The sequence below is a fragment of the Dermacentor silvarum genome, chromosome 4, assembly GCF_013339745.2.
Source record: "Dermacentor silvarum isolate Dsil-2018 chromosome 4, BIME_Dsil_1.4, whole genome shotgun sequence".
NCBI classification, from domain to species: domain Eukaryota; kingdom Metazoa; phylum Arthropoda; class Arachnida; order Ixodida; family Ixodidae; genus Dermacentor; species Dermacentor silvarum.
Genome location: NC_051157.2, coordinates 19,470,266 through 19,496,897, shown reverse-complemented (window position 1 = coordinate 19,496,897; position 26,632 = coordinate 19,470,266). Strand labels below are relative to the sequence as shown.

Sequence of the window (26,632 nt, the reverse complement as noted above, 5' to 3'; positions counted from 1 at the left end):
TTTGAACAAGCGTGACATTGCAACAGATCTAGCATCCGGGATTCAGTTGCAAGACGAACGCTAACGCCTCCCACCAGATTGCAGACATATTTAAAGAAAACGGTTTCTAAACGCATAAAGAACAGAAGCGAATGAATGACCGAGCAGCTAGAGTTCCGCTTTAAAAAAAGTAAAAGGTATCTGCCGAAAACGGCCACGTGAAATGAATGGTCACGTAACCGGAAGGCAGACACAGACCCGCTTCATCCTTCGGTTCTGGGAAAGGCCATTGAAAGCAACCTCGCCGATTCAGCTGCGGATGAGACGACGCGTCCACGCGTCCGCTGGAAATCCCATTCAAAGCCCAAACATTGCTCATGTATACGACGCGTCGTGACGTCATGAGGCATCCGCCCCCACTCACTTCCCTCCACCACCCCGGCGTCATATTCGGTGCGAGATCAGGTGTCTCCGGACAAATACCGCTCGTGCAGCGTGCGAGTATCCCCGCAAAAACTGTGCAACGCTGCGCAAGTCGGGACCTGACGCCATCCAATCAGAGGCCGAGTTTGCTGTTAGCTGTTCAGCTCGCTGTTAAATGTTCTCTGTTAAGCTCTCGTTGGAAAGACAGGCAAAATTTACGGTTTCAGGACGCTCTTACGTGTTGATTGTATAGTAATTTTTGTTTTCTGTCCCCTTTTTTCCTTTCCCTGTGCAGGACAGCCAAGCGGACCCAGCCTGGTTGACCTTCCTACATTTCCCTTATCACTTCTCCCTTTCTCTTGTCCAAGTTCGTTCGCAAAGCGGTTCGTGAGAACGAGTGACTCGTATATCGCGATAGCAGACGGGGTGATAACCATGACACCAGCCAGTGAGAACTACTCATTTTGCGAAGAAAAAGCGGTTTGTACCCGGCACGTCAACTGGACGCGAGTTCTATAGCTCCCACGATAATTTACAGGCTGCACTTACAGGCTGTTGAATGAGAAGCGCTGCACTGTTTTCGTGAGGTAGTACGGACGGGGTGCGGAGGAAAGGAAAGTGGGGGTGGCGCATAGTTGCCAACCGTTGCGGAACGGCCGGATTTCCCGTCGCAATCGGCGAGCTAGCAAAGCTAAAGAGAAGAAGCCAACCAGTCCGGCGGGCGTATACGGGACTGAGTTTTCGCGGCAGCGCGGGAGGATAAGCGCGCCTCTCGCCCACTCGCTAATGTATACAAGCGACGCGGCGACGCCCGCGCCAACGCGACCTGCTGGCGGAATAGATGGCCACTCACGTCATCGCCTGGTTGGCGTGCTTGCAGCTTTCGGTCTAGGTTTTCACTTTGTAAAGGGGTAACCGAGGATCCCGAAATACATGTGGCATGTTCGTTTGTGCAGAACGGAATTTGACCGAAGCGATGCGATTCCTGTCGCCAACACATTCGGTGCGCCGACATCGGAATGTGTTCGTATCAGAATTCACCGAAGCGGATCGGGTGTCAAGAAACATGCGCCCGAACGGCGAAGCGAAAGTTGCTAAGAGCGAGCTATTAAGAGGAGAGAGAGTCAGAATATGTCTCAGTGAACATTAGAGAAGTGAAAACGGTTAATTTCGGGTCCCCCACTCCTTGCTCCGTCGGCATCACGCACACGAAACTAAACGTATTAACTGCAAACCCCTTCTCCTCTACGTTTCGTGCGTGAATATACATATAGGCTGGTCTGTACATCAGTTGTCCATCTCGCGAATAACCTCTTTAAAAAAAAATAAAGAAGTATTAATAGTAGATGCATGACAGAATAAGAACAATCGAAAACAAATAACGGGAAAGGCTGACGTAGTCAGAGGGCAGCAAAAAGAGATGCAAAGGGAGAAGAGAGAGAGCAACCGCAACAACGACAACAATTAACGGTTGCGATTGACACCGACTCATTCATTGTTCTCGCGTCGTATGTGTCCCCATCAGTCTGGCTTAGCTGCTGCAATTAATTAGCGAACGAAAACATTCGCGAGCGTCGGCAGGAATTAAAGCAGGTTCACCACAATCCAGCCTATATGACTGTTATATTTGATCCACGCGGGTATATCGAACTGTACACGTGCGTGTGTGCGCATTCGGATTTCTCGTAGCAAAACGTACTTTTTGCTGCAGTGAGTGGTTAGCCGTATCAGCTACCAAGCCATGCGTTAGAGAAATACATTCATTAACTGGCATTAGCTACGCGATAAATGACTGTAAAATAAAGTTAAATGTAATAGTTGAAACAAAAGCCAGTCTTCTGCCTCTCATTGCCCATTGCGGTGCATCACTGCATGCTTCGCACTTCCCAGTTTTCACGTTAGTGGAGCTGCTTTTTTATGCGACTCTAGCTGCAGGGAATCGCTCTATACAAGCCACACTCATTCCGTGAAACGACGGCACTCTGCGTCTGCGAGGCGCCGGTGCTCTTATAGTGGCATATCATCCAAGTCAGCTCGATGGTGTACGTTCAGCATATCACAGGCAAACAAATATAGAGAAAAAACTCATTTCCCTTTGTTATTACTTGCGCACTTGCAAGATGGTACTATATAAGCACTAAAGCGCTTCAGATATATTATTTTGATGCTTCAACGTGTAGATGGTACTACTAGACGGCACGTCATGACATCATCACCTAAGCACAAGCACAAGGTTAACAGCGCATGGCTAAAATGACTACTTACGAGAGATTCGCGTAAGGTATATTGCATTCACCGAACCATGCACTCTACACATATAGCGTTGAGTAGCAGCAAACATTGTGAGCAATATCACGGTGATCAGCAGTGTAAGTTCAGTATGTAGGTGAAGCGTACTAGGCTGGAAACGGCTTTTTTTTTTTTATCTTATCTTGGCAACTGGCGTTTATTTTTGCAAGGAGAGCACTCAAGCTGCCCGCGTTAAGTGAGAGAGCTTTCTCGACTCCAGAATAGATGGTCGGTGTTTATACCTTGCAAGTGGTCCTCTCATCCAATATGAAAAGTGCGTTATGCCAAACGTTTCAAGAGGAACGGCGAGCGTGTGGGCCAAATGTTCATATAACTTATGTGCGTCTTTCAGACTATTCTGTGCACTTTCGTTTGTTTACGGAACTGTGTGTGTCTCTTACTTTCCTTAATGGATACTGATTGGCTAGTTGGTGTGTTATGATAGCGATCATGGCGTGTTTATGTACCTGTGTATGTCAGCGCCTGTGTATGTAATTTTTCTTGTGTGCGTAAACGTGACTGTTTTATGTGCGCTGCTTCATCAATATTTTATTTTCCTTTTACTCTCTTCCGTGCCTTCTTTTACTCATGGACGGAACTTCGCATATGTTCGTACTGTTTGAGTGTCCTCAGTTTTTTTTTTTCATAATTCTCGTGCTTTTAGCTTATCTTGCGCTGCAAAGAGCAGTACAGCTGACGCCACTGAAGTAGTCAACCTCTCTTTTAATTACAGATCAATAATAAGAGAACGGACACCGGGCATTCATACGTCGTGCATGTAAGATGCAACAGTTGACATATCGGACAGTGTCATTATCAGAAATGAAACGTTGCTCTTATTTTGATAAATTAGTGAACTTACGTATGGAACAGGACCAACAGAACTACGCTTGTTCGCTGACGTGCATCTGTTGGTCGTTTAAAGCGAACTTAATAGACAGGTCAAAAAAGAGTTAAAATGTAACACTATATAGAAGGTCATATTATGTGCGGACAAAATCAATATGGCGGTAGCTCAGATAAAAAAAAAAGAAAGAAAGCAACCGCAGGAAATTCAGAAAAGAAATGGCATTAGACAAGTGTCTTTTCCCGAGCTTCCATTTGGACTACGCGAGTACGCACGTGCTACAGCTAAATAAAGAGAAACGAAAGAGAAAGCGGGCGAACCACATCGCGTGCCGGCCTGGCGACCGGCACTGGACGCCAACGGTGCATGAATCCAGTTCCGTTCGGAAGCCGGAAGCGCGGAGGAGAGAAGACCTGGCCGCCGTAGCGGCGGCGTAGACCGCAGCGCCTGAGCCAGGACGGACGTCCGCCCGCGCCAAGCTGCACGCCACCACCAGAGCCATGCGCGTCCGAGCCTGTCTTCTCTCGCGAACGTAGCCACAGCTGCGCGTTTTCCCCGTGCACCATGCCGTGCACCGACCGCACGTGCACCCCCTGCAGGGACCACGCCTTAACTCGTGGAATGCCAGAGCGCATGCCAGCCGAGACGGCCATCTGCTGTTTCTTTTTCTTTTTTCGGTGGCGCTAAACCCTGATGCATGCCCTCACGGCATTTCCCGTTCTACCGGTAACCTATACCTCCCTAAAGCTGGGCCGGCGTCGGCCAATCAGGGGCCGGGTTGACGAAGCTGCAGCGCACAACGCCACCCTGCGAGGTTCAATGCTCGATCGGTTGTTGTTCTCCCCCGTCACAACACCCTTCACCCGAACAAGCACACCCATTTTGCCTCGATAGCTAAGCTAGCTACCATGCGTGCGGAGACAATGGGAGGAATAATCCGCTTTACGACAGTTCTTTCAGCACCACTGTGGAAATGCTAACTGACGTCACGAATGCTACGAGTGTTCTGCGATGCAGCGCTGCGAAGTCTGGCAAAAGCGACTCGAATCGCGCGCTGACACCTTCGCACGCGCTTGTCAAGAATTCACAAGATCGAATTGTTGACAAAACTATAGCAACAGCTTTGCGAATTGTTCGTATTGTCACGGGTATAAAAAAAAATGAAAGAAAAACGTAGACGGCACAAGCGCCGTGTCTCTTTCCGTTGTCGCTGCGGTACGCTAATTCTGGAACAACAATAGCCCAAGTCGCGGTGTTCTAAATTCTGCCCTTGATTACTACCAATGAGCCCTAGTTTCCATAGTACTGCATGGTTTTTCGCAACGCAGGCGCGCGCTCGGCTTTACGCACCGCTCCCAACCTGGATCCCACAGCCGGCACACTTTGCCCGTCCAGCATGGAGCACGAAGAATGGCGGCTGCGAATAATTGGTCGAATGCCTAAAAGCTTCAGCGCGGGCGCTGGCTTACGTCCGCGTCAGACGAGCAAATGTACTGGCACTTTCAGCGCGTGCACTTTAGCTCTATGGGAGACAGCCAGTTCACATGACTGCGCTAGCGTGCAGTTGCTGTACACGCAAACGCCACCTACTATCAACACCCCCCGTTTTCACCGTTCTCCGCTCCGGGAGTCTCACGTTTAATTTTAATCTCTCTCTCTCTTTCTCTCTCTCTATGCGCTACTTTCTTTCCGTTGCCTTCTGTTCTCTCCCTGATCTTTCCCTTAAAGGTTATCATGGGGCCTGAATGTGCGAACGTTTCAGAGCTACCTACACTTTCGAGACATAGGGTTCTTAGCCGAACGTGAGGCATGAATTAAAAAAAAAAATGTTTTGCAGTTTGGTATCATGCAGCAAAACGAAATGGCATTCGAAAATTAATGCAATGGTGGTAAAAAAGAGTGTTTGGAATGTCGAATACTATTACAAACTTTGAAGAGACGACTATTGCTGCATATGATTAACACCTTTGAAAAGCTCTTGCACGATCAATAAAGTTAATTATAGCACAATGAATCACTCGGTCAGTCATACGGAATCAAGAGAACCAAATCTCCTACGCGAAATTTTAAGAGGCAACAGGGAGCAATGAATGCGCCAATCCGTGCTTCATGTATAAGATAAGTCGTCGTGAGCTTAAACAGACCAGACTTGACATAAACTGCAATCCCATACTGAAACCCTCGTTTTGAACCGTTCATAATTTGCCACTGTAGCGCTGCTGTCCAGGCGATAGCACGCACTTGGACCGACTAAAGTGAGCTTGATGAACGCACTCATTAGCGAGTGCATTCTGCAGAGATCGCCACTGGGAGCTCCAACTGTGCGCGAGCGACACTAACCTCGAGCTACACTAACACCCCGAGGGGCACTCTCCCGGTGTCAAACTAAATCTGCCAGTCTGTCAGAAGTGCTAATGCCGGCCGTAAGTCAGGTCATAGAGTTCTAAGGGTAAGTACCCTTAACCTTTGGAATCGAAATCGGGTTAATGGACAGAAATCAGTTGCAGCGAAAAGAAGCAAGGAAAATAACGACGCCATTATCAGAGCGACGCTTCGCCAGAGGCAGGTCACGGTGATCTCAGCCCTTCTTTTGGCCTGTAGTCGGCACAGACTACTACAGCTTAGCTCTGACTCTTCCATAGATGCCAACGAAACATGCGAAAGACCGGCAGGAGCGGGTGGATGTTAGCTCTATGTAGTCAGCGAGTCTCTTTTAACGCAACTCTGATAGCGATACTTTTTTTTTTTTTACGACGAAAGCTGTATATGGCTTGGCGAAACGGAAAACCGTTCCTCCCATGTTTCTCTGAACGCCTGCATTGGCTGCGCCGTCAGTTACGTCGTTCTCTACGTCGCACCCAAACACGCGCGCCATTGGCAGCGCCATTAGTGACGTCGTTCTCTGCGTCGTACCTGTTCTGCCCGCAACGCCGGCTCCTCGGCTCGCCGTTGTCGCATGCGTTCGATATCTCGAGTTAGCTCGGCGTCGTGGTTAGCAGCATCCGCCCGCCATGGGAGCAGCTTGCGTTCCACTTCGCGATTTCAACTTGGACGTTTCGTCGCAGCCGAATCCAAAATACAGTGCCTAGAATATGCCTAGAATATTCTAGGCACTGTATATAGCCAAAGTGCCGCACGAGAAACTCCCGCCGAAAGCGGGCGTTGGCCCCGGCGAACGCGTCCCCGCCATTGGAACGTTGACGCTGCTCTGCCCGCAACGCCGCCTTCTCGGCGCGCCGTTGTCGCATGCGTTCGATATCTCGAGTTAGCTCGGTGTCGTGGTTAGCAGCATTCGCCCGCCATTGGCACTTGTGTTCCACTAGAAACACAAACATGTAACCAATAATTGAGAAACGCTTCAATACAGCGTCGGGATTAACCCATGCACTGCTAAACACAGAGGCCGCAGGTTTCAGCTTCGCTGGTTAACCATCTGTACGGAGTGCTTGGGCGGTGTTTCTTTTATTGCGATAGCAATTATATGGACACTCAAAAGCAGATTTCTGCCGTCGCCGTCGCCGTGAGGTTCCGTGTGACGTCATTTGGAGATGAAATCGTCGCCGCGCGCCGAACTCCCGCCAATCTCACTCGCCACCCCGATTTTGTTGACATTTGTAACCATGTTTTGGACTTGGCGCCGAAACCCTGGATTGCCCGACAACCCTGCACGCCATGCCTCAGGTGCGCAGCATTCCAAAGGAGACGAGACACCTTGCCAAGGAGGAATAGCCTGAAGAAATAAATAACTAGCTTAAAAAAGAGTAACTTGAAAACATAAGCTGAACTAGTAATTAAATACTTAATTAGTGAAGGAGTGTGAAGTGTTCTGTGTAGTATTTTCGCAGGGCATCAGCATCCGTGCGTAATAAATCTGGCGGAAAATGAGGATTGGCATAAATTAGCTATGATCGACAAATCGGTTTCGCATTAGTCATGGGGGTGAAATATTTTCCTGCATAACCAGCCAGGCACTGAAAGGAACACTCGTTTCTGTCTCCTCTCGATCCATCGTTTCGCAAGTAGAGGGATAACGTGTAGTAATTTTCTTAGCATGGGGTCAGGCCAACGAGGCAGTGATTTCTTGAATCGAGTTCTTACGGCTCTGGCGGCGCGCATCCCGCCGGCTTTAAATAAACTTAGCCCGAATTCGCGCTGTGGGCATCGTTGCGCGCATGTAACCGCGGCCCTTTTGATTGATGAGGCTAAAGATATCGCGATGCAACCGGCTGGCCCGCATCCCACGAGGAAACGACGCTCGGGTTGCGTAACAAACGAAGCTTCGCCGCAACCCTTCGATGGTGCACGGCACAGCCTACTTTCGATTTGTCTTGCACTTCACTCATGCATGACTCCCGGTGAAATTTGGAAATTTCTGAGCAAGAACTCGTTGAATCCATGTGAACGAACAACTGATTGATTGATTGATTGATTGATTGATTGATTGATTGATTGATTGATTGATTGATTGATTGATTGATGTGGGAAATCATCAACAGACTGCAGAAGGCAGTAACCGCCTTGTTCTCCTAGGCTACGCTGCAACAGGTCGAGTCTCGAGACAATGAGTCCATAACAATTGTGCAACATATCGGTTTCTTCTGGTGAGCATCTATCGCCAGCATGGCGAGTTTTCACTGTTATTCCTTTAGTTCACCGAATGCGCCGAATGAGGAACATGGCACTTAGTCTCAGGCACTGGTGGCTGTGGTACAAGTTCCAAGCAAACTGTGTGTATTTTTTTTTTCATAGAGTGCGCACTGAAATATGAGCTGGCAACAATTTGTTCCGCGCTCACATTGTAGTTGCACGCTCATAAATCCCTCGCACCTACGCCTTGTCTGCGGTGAAACCTATGCAAAACGAATCTCCTTCGCTCGCAATCTGTACAAAACACCCAGCGATGGAGACGAGACTAACAGCATGGACTACAAGGTTCGCCCAGTGCCTAAATGCATAGCTAAAGGCCGCGCTTTCAACGTCCGACCTGCCCGCGCAGGGGGCGGTCACAGTGCAGTGGCGTGGCCACGAATGGAGCACAACGCGACGGGGGATATTGCCCGCAATGCGAGTGAACAGAGAGACACCGAGCATCAGAGTGCAAACAAAGTACAAAGCAACAGTCTGCACTTGAGGAATGGACGCGCGTAGCCTTTCGGGTGCAAAGCAGCGCCCGGCGCAAGCTAGCGTCGCGGGGGCTGCCGTCCGACCCCGCTCGCTCTCTCTCTGGGTCGGCCCCATTACCGTGCCGTCGAGGTTGTACGACCGAGTACGCGCGACGTGGGAGCCGCTATACAGCCGAGGAGGACGCTTTTCAATTAGGAGTGGCGGCGCGTCCGGGATTGCCGCGCCCGCGCGCGGCGTTCTGCGTTTTCTAAGGCCTTGTGTTTTCTGTTTTCTGGATGCCAGCGCGCTTCACCGCCCGACTCGGCACTGGCCCAGGCCGAGAGAGAGCTGCAGCGCATGATGATGCATGCGGGACGCGGTGGACAAACGCCGCCCGCACGCGCCTTCGCCGATGCCGCTCCGGGCCCTTTGGCCTTGGGAACCGGACTTGCATGCGAGCGATCGCTCTGGACTGCGCCCGCCACACCTCGCGCGAGAGACGAACGCTTGTGCGTACAACAAACTCGAGCACGCAATGCGAGCATACCAGAAGTGCCCTGCTTGGTCGTAGGCGTGAAATGGTAATTGCCAGATAACGGGCAATTGCGGTTGAGCGCGTTCTATACTGTAGACAATCTCACCAGAAGCGACAGAGCGTCTCCAAGTTAAGCTGCTAGGGGGAAAGTATAGTCTACTCGTACTACCGACGAGCTGCGCTCAATTGTAGTTTTATAAAGGGTATACGAATACGAACAGCATACTAGGCGTTGAACGAGCGCGAATGAGCAACGTTCGGTGCCATTAAAAAAAAAAAAAAAACTAAGTTTTGATAGCTGAGGAGGAGGGAAGATAATTGAGAGGGGAAAGGCGGGGAGGTTCACCGGAAGAAAAATATCCAGTTTGCTACACTGCTCTGGGGAAGGAGTGAGGAGATACAGAAAGATAAATAAAGACAAAAAACACACAGGGAGAGAAAGAGGGAGGAGGAAATGCAGGGATGTCCACCAGACGTGTGTTCGGTTTGCTACCCGACGCAGGGGGAGCGAGTTTCAGAGATGAAAACATAAAAAGGTTGGCGCTGAGCCGTGCTCCCTCAAGGGCTGCAGAAGATAGCGCCAACCCCTTCCTTTCCGAATGAACCACTTAGTAGTAAAAAGGAGAAGGAGGGAAGCATTAGCAGTGCGGACACGTGGGACTGCGTCTACAGTCGGTCACTGTTAAGCTAGTGGATTTCATAAACTGAAATAACGCCCGCGTTGTTTTTCAAGCCTGCGGCGTATGGGGCAATTGTCCATGAATCTTTGTCTCGAAGAATGGTCTACGATCTAGCATGTTTGAAACAGTCTGAAAAATGTCGCGTTCGACGCTGTAACGATGACGAAAGCACAACATTACGAGTTCAATTCTCTCTACGCAGTTGCACGAGGAACACATGGGCGTCTCTTATCTAAGATAACAGTTGAGTCCTGCGTCATAAGACTACCACAAACTCTGAGAGGCTGCCTCGGAATCACAAAAAAAAAAAAAACCTAAGCAATCTCGAGTTTGTGCTTCTTGGACGTGTAAATAATAGCAGCTTGAATTGAATTGCACTTTTGGGTTTTACGTGCGGAAACCACGATTTGATTATGAGGCACGCCGTAGTGGGGGACTCCGGATTAATTTTGACCACCAGGGGATCTTTAACGTGCCCCCAATGAACGGACCACAGGCTTCTCTGCATTTCGCCCTCATCGAAATGCGGTCGCCGCGGACGGGATTTGATCCCGCGACTTCGTGCTTAGCAGCGGTACACCTTAGCCGCTAATGCCACCGCGGCGGGTCAGCTTTAGAGAGGCGAGTTCTCTGACCGTAGTCGATAACCGAGCCTTTTCAAGTAGGCAGCGTCTACGAACCGATACATTCTTGAAACACGCCGTGATGAAAACATCGACACTAAAAGCGCCCCTTCTCCCTCGATGATCTCCTCCACTTGCTATCGACGCACCCTTTTGACGACAAAAGTCCGAGCCCCGTCGCTCTCTAATCTTATAGGAGGTGTTGGTTTAAAAGGAGCGTGCACGGTTGATTTCTCTAAATTGCAGGACCGGAAATAATAGGGAGCCGAAGTAAGATTTGAGGGAAAAACAAAAAGACAAAAGTTGACGCTCCCATAAACTTAATAATTGTTTACTGTATAAAGATGGTCGCGGAGGATGCGTTCTTCAAACAGTGCAGAAGCGCTGCCGAAACTTTTTTTTTTTTTATGCATGTACTTCAGAAGGGTTTCGTGATGAAAATTTCTTGGTCCCTGAAGCAAGTAAAATAAAGGAAAGCTTGTTCTATTGTTACGTCGCAGAAGCAAGTTTTGCACTTGATACGGAACGAATAAGCGCAAAAACTCCACTGCTCCGGTAGCCTGATACGGCGGCAGTCAGAAGTCCTAAATAAATTTACGTATACTAGACAGGGGTGCTGCGAGTTAAATGATCGACATTTTCGGAGTATGTGTTCACGCAGCATGAATAGCGAACTCTGTTAAAGTGACGGCTGGGTATATAACGATGGACAACGTCGTATTGTGACAATCTTGTTCTGCGACAGTTGAATCTTCCCGCAATTGTCAAGAGAAGATTTTTTTTTTTTTGAGGCTGCGCTTTGGACGTCGGCTGTCACTACTACTGAAATGCATGAAGGCCCCAGTCTGCTAGTAGTCATAGTGGGGCACATTTTACACACATCTGTTTGCCTCCCATCAAACTAACCAAGAGAAAATTTCTTTGTCACTCGTGGAAATCAGATTTTCTAATCTGGTAACACGGAGACGAGAACAAAAGAAAACAAAACAATAAGACAACGCGCGAATAACACTGGGTGCGAAAGCACCCAGTGTTATTCGCAAGGTAGTTCGAAGGAAGGTTATTCGAAGGTAGTTCGATGTCGACGTAAGTTAAGCACGTCTCCCGCGAATTTCAAAGCACAGCTATACCTCTAAGTTATTCGACCATATAGGGTAAGCAATTTGTCATCCGAAAGCAGCCGGCAAGAACACCGAAAACAATTTAAGAAATAACGAAAACTGGCTGACACGTTTGCTGTCCCTGCGGGACTCGATGGCGATCGATCAGTCAGCCGCAGCCACCGCACACAAGTTTGCCCTCTGCTCGGGACAGGTTGTCCTCGAGAGAATTCTGCTTCAGTGAACGATTGCGACGGGCCCCAGCGTACAGAGTCAAGAATGGTAATAATCAACGACAAGCATGCGCTACTAGATGATTGAGGGTGACAATGGCAACTCGCCCATTTATATCGCCATGTGAGACACAGATAGTGACGTCATTAGGAAGCCCCACGAAGCAAAGACGAAGACGTCTGCCACACTAGCCCAAGCCTATGTCCGATCACGCACGAGAACACTGTTCTCAAAGGCGCATGTGCTCAGCTGCCGATGAGCGGCACGCGCTAAAGAATGGCACTCCGAAAAATTGGCCACCCGGAGGACACGCGGGCACGCTTTGAACGCTCTGTCCTCGCAAGCACGTAGCTCGCATGCCATAAAAAGAAACGACCCACACTGCGCACTGTGCTGCATGGTCCAGCGGACCGGGTATAGTGCCGTGCAGTGGAATCTGCAGCGAAAGAATGCTTAACGCACACCACGTGTGTGTACGTATACGTGCATATATTCGTGTACGCGTAATGCCTCTCCCTTCGCGCCCTCAGTTGGAAATCAGAAGGAGGCCGCCATTTTTGCTGCGTGCTGCATTTTTCATGGCGCGAAAACGAAGCACCCCAAGTGAAGGCTTCAAGAGAGTATGAAAGAACGGAAGCGACCAAATGAAACAAAACCAAAACGAAAGAGTAATAAACAGGGTAGTAGAGGAAGGTCTCTGAATAGTTCAGTCCCGAAGATCGGAAGGCTGTGAAATTGCGCCCCACTTACTCAGAACGAAGCGTGCCTGCGGTGCCTGTTTTATTGTTTGTTCACTAACGCTTAGGCATTGTGCTTGCGCTGCCAAGGCACGTTTTGTACTACAAGACGGCCCATTGCACGGAGGTCGAGCAAGTACCCAGGTGCGGCAAGATAGTTCAAATAACTGCAGAAGTGCAGCAACACAGTGAAAAAGAAATAACGTGTATAGTATAGCAAACATACTCGGTGGAAAGATTAAAAAGAAGACACGCTTTCACGTCAAGCAGAGTTTGCGATTTGCGAGTGCTGGCGTGCTGGTCAATCACGTTACTCAGTGAGACGCCGGCTAATCACAAACAACGGATATACGTGCAAATGGCTTTGTGAACCCAGTTCCTGTTCCTGAAATGAAAGGCGTAACTGTTTGTGACAACATGTTTACTCTGGAAAGACTTGGCGTGCTTTGTCATCAACTTTCGGCACATGGACACTCAAGTGAGCGTATTGCACTGGCTGTGAAAAAAACGAGAATAAATAAATAAATAATTAAATAAATAAAAACTGTTTTACGCTAGCAATAAACATATAAAGGAGCAACAAATTCATAAGTTAAGGTGGTTAGCACGTGGTAAGGCATGCGTACTCTCAATTCTGTCAGTGCTCAACCGTTCACTCCGCCAAAAGATAAGTGAAAGTGCTTTTTCCGAAGTAACGAAGCCACTACGCGCTTAACAGCAGCGTATACGAATTAAGTCCACTTGGGCGGCCACATTTTGCACTCACGCTGCTCAAAAGACTAAAAAAAAAAAAAACGTTGCAAATGCTGAACGGCACTCTCCGCAGCCTCTGAGCGCCAGAAGTTGCAGGAGAACGACATCATATGGCCAGGAACCCACTCCATCTGCTGAGAGGATTTGCGTATTTACTCTTGACGCAGCTGCGCATATCACACGTTAAACGATTTCAGTACCCAGCCGCGAGAAAGGGAGACACACGGAGGTCACTAGTATTTAAGATGCATGTTTGCAAAATGAAGGGGCGGGACGATGTATAGCGCACACAAAGTAAATAACAGATAAAGAGATCTTACGGACTCGTTGACACCGCTTGGTTCTCCCTATTCGCTTAAATTTGCAGTATAAGCATTAATGTGGTCTTCAAGGGAAACTGATGCCAGTACAGTTTCTCGTAACTTCTATCTCTCTTTATGCGAGCACAAACATGCACACACACAAAAAGGAAGAGCATCTACATATCCTAAACATCACACGTTAAGAAAAACGTGGACGCCTGCACATTATACTATAGAACGCACGCACGCACGCACGCACGCACGCACACACGCACACACGCACACATGCACACACACACGCGCACACGCACACACACACACACACACACACACACACACACACAAACACGCGCGCGCGCGCACGCACGCACTGAATGTTGTCGTCCCGCCACGCTCAGCAGCCCATCTATATATACACATATATCCAGTTACAGATTACGGGGCAATAAACCATAACACCCGATTCCCTTTCTTCTTTGCCTCGAACGAAAGGGAACCGCCGCCAGGTCGATCATAACGAAGCAGTACTGGGCAACTTCGTCTCGCCGTCACGTATATATACGCAGGGGAGGAGGGGAGCTGCTGTTCGGCTGCAAAAGGCAGCTGGCATTCCTCCGGAATTCCGACGCCCAGTCGAGCCACGCGCTCCTCCCACTCGTTCGATGCTTTCTTTGCAAGGCGGGCTCTTGCCGCTGTGCCCATCGATCGACCGACAGACACGCTCCAGATACGAGGGAACAGCAGACAACGCAAGAACGTCATCCTGCTTCCCCGGCGTACGCGGACGGCATGCTAATAGACTACTTTAATTAGACGACTACGGTATGAAGACATCTCGCGCTGCTAATACGAGAGCTTCCCGAGCGCACACCGCCCACCATAAACGCGGATAATAATGAGAATGGCACGAACACAGCAGCGAAAGCATTGAATGGAGTCGTCCGTGAGGCTATTCCAGTATTGCAAATGTTCCGCAATTTTCTAAGGTCAGCCTGGCTCTGTTATCGAGATTCTTGGAAGTGGTAGTATTTGTACACGTAGGTGTTGATTGTTTTTTTTTTTTTTCTGTATGCACAACGGAGCACACGGACACACAAAAAGAACGCATATTGCGTCCCGTTTGTCTAATTCCGTGCTGCGTGTTTTCATTTCAAGCATAAAGGAAATGACCGCATAAACAGCCCAGCAGCGCTTCACAACAATAGCGTTCAAAGACAATTTTGATGAAATGGTCTGTAGACCTCTTAATATTCTCCAGAACCCCCCTCACCAGAAGCAACTGTTTCCCTGTTTGTTTTCTCTCTCTTTCTCTCTTGTAATTTGCAAATTCGCTATATCGGGCCTGCAGCAGCCCGTTTCAACGTACCCGCTATACTCGGCCAGTCGTGCACCTTTTTCGGTGTAGCCTGTAGTCGTTGCAGCCTAGTCGCTTGATATGTGGTTTTGTGTTTCTTTGCCTCACTCGCGCTGCGCCTTTTGAATAGCTATGAACCAACTCGCCCAAATCAAAGCTTTACTTCAGCTTGGGTGGTGAAAGCACGTTTCACCCCTACTTAAAAAATTCTGCTGCTGCAGAAGTTTATTTTCGACAAATTGCTGCGTCATCCTTTGTCACGGGACCATGTACGCTATGCAGGTGCCCTTCAACTGTGGCTATACAGGCGGGTTGTCGAAAGGTGGCGACTTTGATTCCTTCCAGCGGCGGTGACTCCGGAGTATGATAGTAGTTGGACGTACACTGCATGAACATGAGACGGACAGGAGCGGCAACACATCCGTGCGCTGTGTGTCTATGCATCCCCATTAGCCCAACTTTCCAGTCTCTCAACAGCATATATATTCCCCGCGTTTTCGGTGGCCGATGGGCCCGCGCGTGAACAGCAAAACAAGAAATAAATTCATTGTAGACGGAATAAAACGAAGTGTATTAGAGCATTCTTCGCCGTACTCTGGCGGCATCCGAAAAACCAAGGCAGTGGGAGTCGCAGGAACTTCAACGGATGGCTGTGTACAGAAGATTTGGCAGTCAAGACGAAGATTCTAATGATTATTGTACCATCCTTGAAATAATATTCGTATAGATGTCAATTCATTAAATTCCACTTCCACCCGTTTCCCCGTTTCCTTGACCATGGTTTCGTCTCTTGCAGTAAATGTTTATTACTGTTACTGTTTTATTTCTTTTTTTTTTTGCGTTCCATCAAATTTATTTAGCTAGCGTGCTATTCGTTTATTTCTTTTTTTTTTTATTTGGCAGCCTGCCATACTTTGGTGTTGCGGGCAGTGCGTATTATTTTACATTACTTTAAATAACTCATATAAGCCCACCTCAATGTTATTGCCCGTCGGCATCAACGATTTGGGCAGTAGCGGCGCCTATTTCGCCACACTCTGCTTTCTACGGCCGCACTGTGAATATGAAGGCCTTGGCATATCGACCAAGCACTCGATATCCAACCAACAAAGGGAGGTTTCTGGATAAAAATGCGAAGTCGCGAACGCGGCACAAAAGTACGAAAAAACAAGCGAAGATAGGGTTGCCTTGCAAAAGGAAGCTAAATGACAATTCCTGCAAGCTGTATACGCAATGCTTCATATAACTTCTTCGTTTAAGATGCGCCGATCTAGCGTGCTTCCTTGCAAGTGCGTTGTTCGCTGAAGAGGACAGCGTACGTGTCCTAGTAAAAAAGAAGAAAAAGGTGCCAGAAATTGATGAAAGCATAGTTAAATGTTCCAGCGGTTTTCTTTCTCTTTTTTTCATTTTTTACTTTTCCTTTAACAATGTCATTTTACTACCTTTCCCTCGAATATTCTCAAATTAAGAAGATAATCCCATCGCTCTTTTCGATGTCCCATCACGACGGGAGGGGGGGGGGGGGGGGGGAGAGGGGGCTAACGAAGGACGAAAACTGGGTGCACAAGATGCGAACGGTGCGTTCGATACAGCCGCACGAGCATTTCGCGTTCGCGCACGAAGAAGCGGTCTTCGTCGGTACAACTAAAAAGCGAAACCTGACCGTGGTCACGTCCACTGCTCCTTGCGTGCAGCTCGTGGGTTCAACCACACCCTCGACCCCACGCCCTTTCTCTACTCTTTTTACCGATCCCGTCAACGTTCGAAGGAAGGCAACGAACCGCTGTCGAAACTCAGTCGTGAACGCATAACCTCGCGATCATCGGCCCGATTGCGAACATAACACGCGACGTATAATCTTGGGCTATATTCTGTAACGATCCGTTTTATTAAGCTACCATTTTTTCTTTTTAGTATCATTCGATGCGCTGAGTGGCCTATCGCGCCCGAAGCCTGAGCCAATGACGCGAAGAGAATAAAATGAGCGAAAAGAATAAAATGATCCTTTGCACAATACTATGCCCTAAGGGTGCACTTTCCGTTATTGCCAACAGAAGTGAAACCAGCTTGGCACGTAAGGTTAACCGAGGTCCTGACGGAGAGGTTAGAAACCATGCGAACTGTTTTGAGTACGTCCCCTCCCCCCCCCCCCCCCTTTTTTTGTAACTTTCTGTCTGATTAGGGCATCCCACCTTCTTCTGAGTAGCTGGTCGTCTATGGTACATATTGGTCTACACAAGGCAGTAGTACCTACGTCCTGTTTGGTTTTGGCATGCAAAATCCATCCTATGATGCCCACATGCATTGCTCTGCAACTGTACCGCTCTCGCAAAGTAATTAAATGTACGTCAATTTGCCTCTTCTTTAATTTCAATAGCCGTTAACTGCCCTGTTTGTGAGATGCATATACGGTGTGTATCAATCGTAAACTGTTATATAATGTTATGCGCACTAATTGTGTGTTAACTCCGTGTTTACCGGTGCAAAATGTACGTGAAGCGCTGCGTATTTAATTGAGTTTTCGTGGACGCATATATTGAAAACGTTGCAAGATCTGCGATATAACTACTGAACAGAAATGTCTCGAGAATTTCCTGACTTCAACTGCACAGCGACGAAATGTTCAGAAAGTGATTAAATCAAGATAACAGCGAGTATTCGTTAAATAAATATTTAGGCAGCGATTATCGCGAGTGATTCGATGTCCGCAAGCGATAACTCTGCATCGCCAAAAGAAAAAAGAAAAAGAAATCTCAATCTATCGCGTTGTTTCAAAATTGAATTCTTCGCTGAAACAGCCGGCTAAGACCAACGACGAAACCTCTTACTTGCTATCCATTCCCTGAAACGCAATTTCATTTTAAGCTAGCGGTCTACAGAATGAAATGAATTATACGTATTAAGATTACTGAGAAATTTTTTGGCTTGGAAGCTTCCCTAAGTTTAAACAAGCCTTTTCCTTTTTTTTTCCCCCACAAGTAACAACTATAGACAACGCAGTGGCGCACACGAATCTTAAAAACCTATTAAACACGCGCCGACACTCGGAATGGCACAAAGCAACATCTCCTTGTGCTGACTTCTATATTTCCTGGCTTTTGTATTTCCGCTCCTCGCAAGGAGCGCTCCCCTCAATATTGATAACACGCCGAAGCATCCGTGACGTGAAGGACAGTAATAATACCTGAAAGCTCTCGGCGTCACGCGCGATTTCAATGCAGAGTCCGCGCTGTCTAAACTTCCGATTCAGTTTTTTTTTTCTCTCTCTCTCTTTCTATAGTTGGCTTTACAGTATCTCCTACTCATTCATCTTTACCGCGACGAAAAGAAACTGCCCGCATGGGAGGCTTTGGCCTCTATGCCTTTTTGATCGTTAAGCGGGGCAGCCTATGAAAAAGGAATCGAAGATGCAACTCCACTGCCCTCGCCCGTTTGCGCTCCCGTAAATCGCAAAGCGTTCTTGACCGGTCGTTTGAACACTTTGCTTAACTGGTTCCTCAATCGCCACGTGCCCGAATACGCAATACGCGTCCAGCACTGGCTTTCGGCGCTGCTGCATAACGTTTAAGAAACGACGTTTGTGCGTATGATCGCTCCGAGACCTGTAAACACGCGTGGCTCGTCCCGCGGCCTGACCTACGTGCGAAGCATAAACTACAAAAGACGCAGAAACGCAGCGTGTGCCTACCAGGGAAGCATCTAGTAAGCAGCCCGCGCGAGCTTTTATTCCGATTCCCAATCTCCGTTTTTGCTCGGCGAGGCTCTTCCTCGGAAAATTGCGCAAATAAGCCGAAGGGCAAATGCACGACATTTCCGAGGAGCGACTGCAGAAAGGGCTGAAACGGAAATCACTTGGCCCGTAGATAACGGCGGGCGCCTAGCTCTCGAGGTCCCTTTATTTGCAACGTGGGACGGCAAACAAAACGAACGCTACGTCAACGTCCATACCGATTTCGCTTACTAGAACGCTGTTAGTGAACCTGAGTGACCCGAGGTTTGCACAGCGAATGATCCCAGGGCGGCCGCTGGTACACTGAACTCCAGTGCGTTTGACGCGAGTTGGACATGGCGACATGCAACTACTCAGAAAGAGAGAGAAACCAGCAGTAACAAGGCCTTTCTGTGTACAGCTATAATTTCGACTTGTTGTTCGCAGAGATTTTAAGACGGCCCGATATAAATGTTGTCATGATCATTACACGATGGTGCAGAAATTCATTTCATCCTAAAACATGCAATTAGTGGAATCAGCTCCCACATATATAGTATTGTGAATATCATGGATCAGCGACATATTAAACATGCTATAACAAACATAATTGCACCTGAATAACTGAACGAGATATTCTTATAGACAATTCTACCTGGCTCTTGTTCTTTTTTTTTTCTTTACACTGTTGTTAGTATTATTACTATTGCAACACACTTGTAATAATATTGTGTTTATTATTATCGTGTTATTGTATCATTATCATTATTATTGTTACAGTACATTTGTATTATTATTGTGTTTATTTCCTCATGTCTCGCACTGTGATTTTAAACAGAAAATGCTTTGTATCATATTTATGCACATCTGTGATGTGCGGCTGGCGTGCCACCCCCCACCCCCCTGTAATGCCGAAAGGCCCTGACGGTAAAATAAATGGAATAAAATGTGAAATGGGCATGCACTGACACATAAATGTCCCGCATTCGGCGTATGCGTAATTGGTATTACATGCGAGGCTTAGCTCGTGCCAATCAGGTAAGGAGGTGCATGGTTCTATTGCGCAGGCAGGCGTGCGCAACGGTTATTGCTTTATCAAAGAAGCTCTATAAGTTTATCCTATATAATCAGCTCAAAGAATACATGGCAAGCGTACGAGCATATTTCGAAGGTAGTATACAAGAAGCCCCCCCCCCCCCCCCCTTTTTTTTTTTGCGATCTGGAGGAAAGCGTCCATAACTTCATTATGGATGGGGGATGTGGCTTTCAGCGGTCGTGCGTGCCAATAGAGGCAGCGACCTGGTTGTTCATTCGGACGACCTTCACGAGGTTTACTTTACGAAGTTTAGAACGGGCCGGAAATGACTCAGAAGAGCCCATCGCATCAGAACTCGATGCATCCTGTTTATTTCTCCTCAACGAACACACTGTGTTGTTGCGTGCAGCCGTCAAACTGTAACTACACTTTTTCTTTTTTTCTTTTTTTTGCTGATGTTGCTTACATAAACGCAGGAATAACATCGGAATTTTCGATACGTTCTTGGCTATCCTAAAATCTTCGCCAACAATACCCGCAAAAATGAAAAGAAGACGAGCGAAAAAAGAATCATGAAAAGGAAAGAAAGAAAAGGAACAAAGAGCTCTAAGCAACATGGGTACACAGGTCTCAAGTTCATAACGCCCAGCGCACCAAACCCGAACGCGAGCGGCAGGCCGAATCCATGTCGAGAAATTTGGCGCCAAAGAACTTAAAGCTCCCGAAACGCGAGAGTGGAGACATGGTGCCCAAACTATACTACAAATAATAATCAGCAGCAGAAGAAGAACAACACGGATCGCGACCCATGCAAAGTTTAGGGCCACTTCCCTTTGGGAAGTGGCCCTAGACCGTCGGGAAGTATCTCTCGCCATCGTTCGCGTTGCGAGCACTCTACGGTTAAGTGCACCACACACAAAACTTCCGGCGTGCCGCAGTGGTTTCAGTGTGAAGATGTGCTTTTTTTGCATACACATAAATCTGGACAGTGCGACGCGCGATGGAACGAAGAACGAAAAATGGAACGTTAAGAGGTAGAAATGCAGCAATAAGCGAGTGGGACAACACGCGAGTATACTCGTACATATAGATATATCCTATAGTTGAGCATTACGAGGAAGAAGCCAAAACTGGGCAGGTCGTTTAGTGCTTAGAACAAACAATAGATGGTTTGTTATGACAGCAGAATATATGCATGGTGCCAAGGTATGGCAAACGCAACCGAGAAATGCGGAGGATTAGATGCAGCGGTGAGACACTTGCCGGCATGCGATGGCTGACGTAGGACGCGGACACGACTAAACACGTTTGGAAGAGGTCTTCATCCTGGCGTCTTAATATATCACGATAATCCTGCTTTTGGTTATGGGTTGCGAGGGAGATAGACCGAACGAAAAAAAATATTTATGTATAGATGGTAGATGGGACAGACGGACATAGTAACCACCATAGTGGACGGCTTATGGTGGTTTGCCCCCTCAGTCATCTGACTCTCTCTGGCGCGTATTATTTACGTACGGGTCTGTACCCACGCGTTCTCTTCCTGTAAGACGTAAGTTTGATATCGCTTCTTATGTCAGCCAGCAGATAGACGGAACTCAGTGCGCATTTCTGTTTTTCATTTCTACCTACATGATGCCTTTATATATACGTACTTCATGTGCCTTAAATAAAGATTCCATTTCTTAGTCAGCAGTGTATCGTGCTATCTTTATCACGTCCGGTTTGTAAATTTAGGTTACACTGTACAATTGCTACGAACCAATTAGCTCAGACGAAACCGTTGTTGACTATTAACCAGTACTGCGTCCTCAACGGTTTCGTTTACGCAGTGGTTTGATTAGTGGCCGCAAGTGTCCTCCAATAAGTTATAACTGCTCAGCCTTGCACGCGGTGTATGAGGTATATTTCCCCGCAGATGTTGCGTATATACCAAAGCACGCACAATACACGTGGTATAATAAAACATGAATAGCACCTTGCGTTTCCGGAAGGATCTGCGATAGCCTGCAAGGAAGCTCCACACCTTCTTCTCACATTTCTAAGAGCTACTGAACAGTTCGACAGATGGTGAATACCCCAGTGACAATGAAATGAAAATGACTGTCAGGCGGAGCAATTGCCGGCCACATCGCGATGCTTAAACCTGCCTGTAGCTACAACAATAAAATATAACAAAGATCAGAAACCGGCAGCGCCTGTGTCGTAGAGCTAGGAGTCGCGTGGTGCTAATGGCGAAGCGTCGTCAGAAGCCGCAGAACAAACGCTGTCGTGCTTCCGGGTTGCTAAGTACACCGGAGAATCCGCGGGTAATTCCATTACGCCCAACGGGCGAGACGAGAGGTAGCGGGAAAACACTGCAGATAAGTCGCGACGTTAGCCATGTATGCTTGTCCACGTTTCATAGCTACCCAATAACGGTAGCCATGAACAGTACTTGCATTGTCTTTTGCGAGGCAATGTGCCCGATCAGTATGATGTGCGTTCTCGGAATAGAAGAATGCATTGCGCAGACTGAAATCCGAGTGGTCCAGCTAAGCAGAACCTCTTGCCCGTGTAGTGAGACTGGACATCTAAATGAGAAAGAAAGAAAGAGAGAAAGAAAGAAAGGAAGAAAGAAAGAAAGAAAGAAAGGCGAGATGCCTGTACGGCAGTGCTCTTCGCTCTGACGCTCCATATGTGCATCCGTTTAGAGCGTGCTCTATGCGTGTGAACAAAAAGGGGGTGAAAAAGAAAAAAAAAAAAGTAAGAAAGCCAAACGGCTGCCCGCTGCGCTTTTGCGAATTTGGTTGCTTCACTCAGATAAGAAAAGTGCTCTTGGTCAACTTGTGTTTCCCGTCCTGTTTCTAACTTTATTGGCGGCGGTAGCCACGAAGAGGCGAACAAAGAATGCTTCGGGTCGAGCGAGCCGGTTGTTACTTTCCGCATGTTTCCGCTCGAGCGCAAAAGTTTTACAGCGGCAGTCATACGCCGAGCTACCTTCTAATAATCCACCGGGTCGCCTCAACGTCCCAAGTCAGCCCAGCGTCTCATATGAAGTCATTTTTGCTCTCGTTATGGAACGACACCTGCTGCTGCCTAATGTGGCGACGCCCATACCGGCAACGCCCCCTCGCGACGAGAGAGGTGCTTTCCCGCATAGACGCGCCACACGCAAACACACAAACAAGAGAAACGCTCCACGCCAACCCAATCTTCCTGCCGCGACCACTTTCGCTGCCTCGGAAGTTGTTGTTCCGCGCCTTTGACGGCAAGTAGCGCCGCATTCCGGCCGTGCTCTATTGGCTTCCAACAGGAGAGCGGCCGCCGCTGATCGTCTGTCGTGTACACAATGCCAGCTGGCGAGGCACTGCTGGCAGAGAAATAAACAAACGAAGATGAAGAAGAAAGAATAAGCGAACGCCGGGGCTGCTCGCATCGGGGCGGCACGAGTGGAGAAGGGGAACCGCAGTTTGCGCGCGGAACGCGCGAAGCAACCGGTGGTGGGCGAGAGAGGTTGCCTGCACCGCAGCTCGCACTATACCTGCAGCAGCAGCAGCAGCAGCAGCGACCTTCCTGGACGGACGTGCGCGCGGGTGCCGGCAGATGGTCAGCGGTCGCGTTGTTCGGCGCAATGTCGAAGAAAAGGAGGGGTCCGGCGGAGACTCATACGGCCTTCGCCGGAGGATGGCGTGCGGCGGTGAAAACTCTCGCGGGCCTGAATCAGGCAGCATGTGCGCAGCCGGAGCTTTCCTTCACGAGTGGCTGGCTGCGTTTCTGCATAGCCGACCATGGGTGTCCGATGGCTGCTGCCGCCGCCGCCGCTTCCATGGACCGACGCCCTGGGGCCCTCCCCTCAGCTCGCAATGCGCGCTGGGCAGCCCTTATCCCGCAACGAGCGAATTCTCGGAGGGCTGCGAACGACTTCTGGTCTCGCGAGGTTTCCAGAACGAACCTGCTGGCTAGGAAGGCAACGCTCGGGCTTCTCTTGGGCAAGGATATGCAGCAACCCCTTCGAATATTCTCGGGGGTAGCAGACACAGAGAGAAAACCCTGGCGCCGGCGATCGTTCAACTCACGTGGGAGAGGTGGATAGTGCGTGGATCTGTCTAATCTTGGTGCTTCTGGCTTCAGACGTTCTTTTCACGTTATTCATTGCGCTTTATCTTTCTAAATTTAAAAGCAATCGTAGTTGTTTTGGCAATCGCACAATCACTGTGAATTTTCGCTTATAAAGCAATACCTTGGTGAACATGTTCAATTTGCAACATCGCAGTGCCATTTCAAGTCATAGGGACGATGTTTAGGCAAATCTACGTACTGCCCATCACGATTCTTGCTGAACCGCCATACTTATAGCTCCTGCAGACGCCAGCGCCACAGTTCCATCGAATAACATTCGTACGAAACTCCACGGTAGCGGCCTCGCAAGAAACCGATGACGTCAAAAGGCTCGTTCCTTACAAGCGCGTGGCTGCACTGAGAACAGCGGTCCCGAACGGGAGTTGCGTCAGCGACGGCTTGCGGTTATATGTGCCCGTTGTAGGCTCGGGAAAGGAATTTCAATGATCTCGAAACACCGCGCGCTGCTAATTCTGCGCACTGAAAGGCGACAGCTCGGGTTGCGGAACCTGGATTGTGTGCCGGGTCTTTTCCGGGCTTCGCGTATATGCGAGACTTCCTCGGGCCTTTGTGGTGAAGGAAGTGTGGAACTTTCGCTATGTTCAGACGAAGCACTTGGGTATACAGCCATGAAGGCTTTGTCGTCGTGATGTTCCTAGAATCCAGTGTAGAGAAATAGTACTATAGGAAGCCGCATTATTCCAGCTCGGCTTCTCATCTGCTTACGCTTCTAAAAAGGAGACTGCGGAGCACGTAACGCTGTGGCGAATTGGTAAATTACACTTCTGAAACACCAATAAGGGTGAGTATTACCGAGAAAGGAGGTTTGCATGGTAAACAAGAAATGACACAACACAGAAAGACGTGTGTTGACGGCCAATTTGAAGCGTCTGTCTTTAAGACTTCGAATAAAGGTTTTAGTATTTAGTCAGCCACGTGTCATCTTGCCGTCTGTGCTACGCGTAACAGTAGGTTGTACGCTGCAGTAAACGTGTAAGTACCAACTATAGCTCAGATGAAACCAATGTTGGCTAATCCGAAGGGCATTTATTCTAGACAGCTGAGAGAGGGGAAAAAAATAAAAAGGAACGAGACACGTAATTCCTGATCTAAAAGCTTCGGATCACGGGTGGAGTAAGTGTGACATGCTTCATGATTGAACATTTTAGTGGAATGCGGAAAGTGCATGGCGAAAACAAAAATTTAGAGTGGCCTTCTGACAAATGACATTTTCAAGTTATTCGAGCAAACGGGCACGTCAAATAAAAACGCTCTCCGGCGCGCGCGCGCGTCTGTGTCAAAGTTACTGTGTGTGTGCGCGCACTTGTGTGTAATAACTCTGTATAGAAATTCAGTGCTTTTTTTGCAAGGTTTACGGTATATATATATATATATATATATATATATATATATATATATATATATATATACAGACGGTTCTGGGGACCTGACACTTCCTGTCAAATAGTGTTTATAGAATATAAGCAAGCGACTCGCTTGGGAGTTCATAGACAACGATAGACCAAATGAAATGGACTTGTACACAATTTTTCTCAATTGAGAGACTGTGTACCGCGTATGGCGAAAAGCACAAGTCTATATAATGAGGGCGAATGTGTCAACTTGAAATCTGCAGATAGCTTACGGACTGCCAAAATCTATTTTTAGGAAATTTGAGCAGGTTAATGCAAGTGTTCCGATTTTATACGCTCATGCAACACTAAAGCTATTCACAAAAATATCAAAAACGCCCGTGTCCAGTGCATTGCGGGCGCGTTAAAAATCTCCTGGCGGTCAACATTAATCCGGAGCCCCCCACTACGGCGTGCCTCATAATCAAATCGTGGTTCTGGCACGCAAAAGCCCAGAATTTAATTCACGAAATCCCACACACAATCTCGTAGATGCCTGTGGCTCTAAATATGGATATATGTACGGCGTATTCGTGAGAGACAATAACTGTGTATATCTAATTTCTCACCAAACACCATGGTATGCAACACTCAGGCCATCATCCCCGCCTAACGTCCCCAGAAAGAGAGAGAGAAAGCTAGGAGAGGAAAGGTAGTAAGGTGAGTTAAACGAGCGCCCGGTTTGCTACCCTACACTGGGTGTAAAGAAAAGGGGCAATAGAAAGAGGGAGAGAGCGAACATTGCGTGCACGCGGGAAGATGTATAGGAAGGCTACAAATACCTCCAGCTTCTCTTAAAGATGAACACCTCTCCCGATATCATAGTCCCACGTATAACGGTATGTGGGCAGCTTTGCCACCGTTATGGACATCAACAGTGTAAGCAGAACTAAGAGCGTCTTAGCGCCTGCTAACGGAAACTTTCAACATCGCAGATCCGCTGTGTTTTACAGCGTATTTCACATTCCTGGTGACGTGTTTTGCACACTCGACACAAAACGCAGCTCCTTAACATTTCTTTACGGTTTGGTTCACATAGCCATTGGCATTAGTACTGGGATTTATCTATTTGGAATTCTCACACGCCGGTATCTTTTGTATGTAGGTCAATTTACGCCTGCCTTTGAATAGATTCTACGTATTTGTATTTGTGCATGTGTCCTTCCTGCTACAACCCCTCATTGTATTAAGAGCATTGGCAAATAAATAAATAAATAAATAAATAAATAAATAAATAAATAAATAAATAAATAAATAAATAAATAAATAAATAAATAAATAAATAAATAAATAAATAAATAAATAAATAAATAAATAAATCATTTACTCAATCGTAGCTACATCACGCGCTAAACCATATGCCGAGGCACATGATCATTCACATGCTTGACGAAGCACAGCTGCGGGAATCCCCG

The 26,632-nt window shown here is 47.9% G+C and overlaps 1 protein-coding gene across 1 annotated transcript in view; it reads right to left on the bottom strand.

The window, feature by feature from the left end:
* LOC119449581 (uncharacterized) overlaps positions 1–26,632 on the bottom strand; it is a 102,727-nt gene that overhangs the window by 64,006 nt on the left and 12,089 nt on the right. The window lies entirely within an intron of this gene.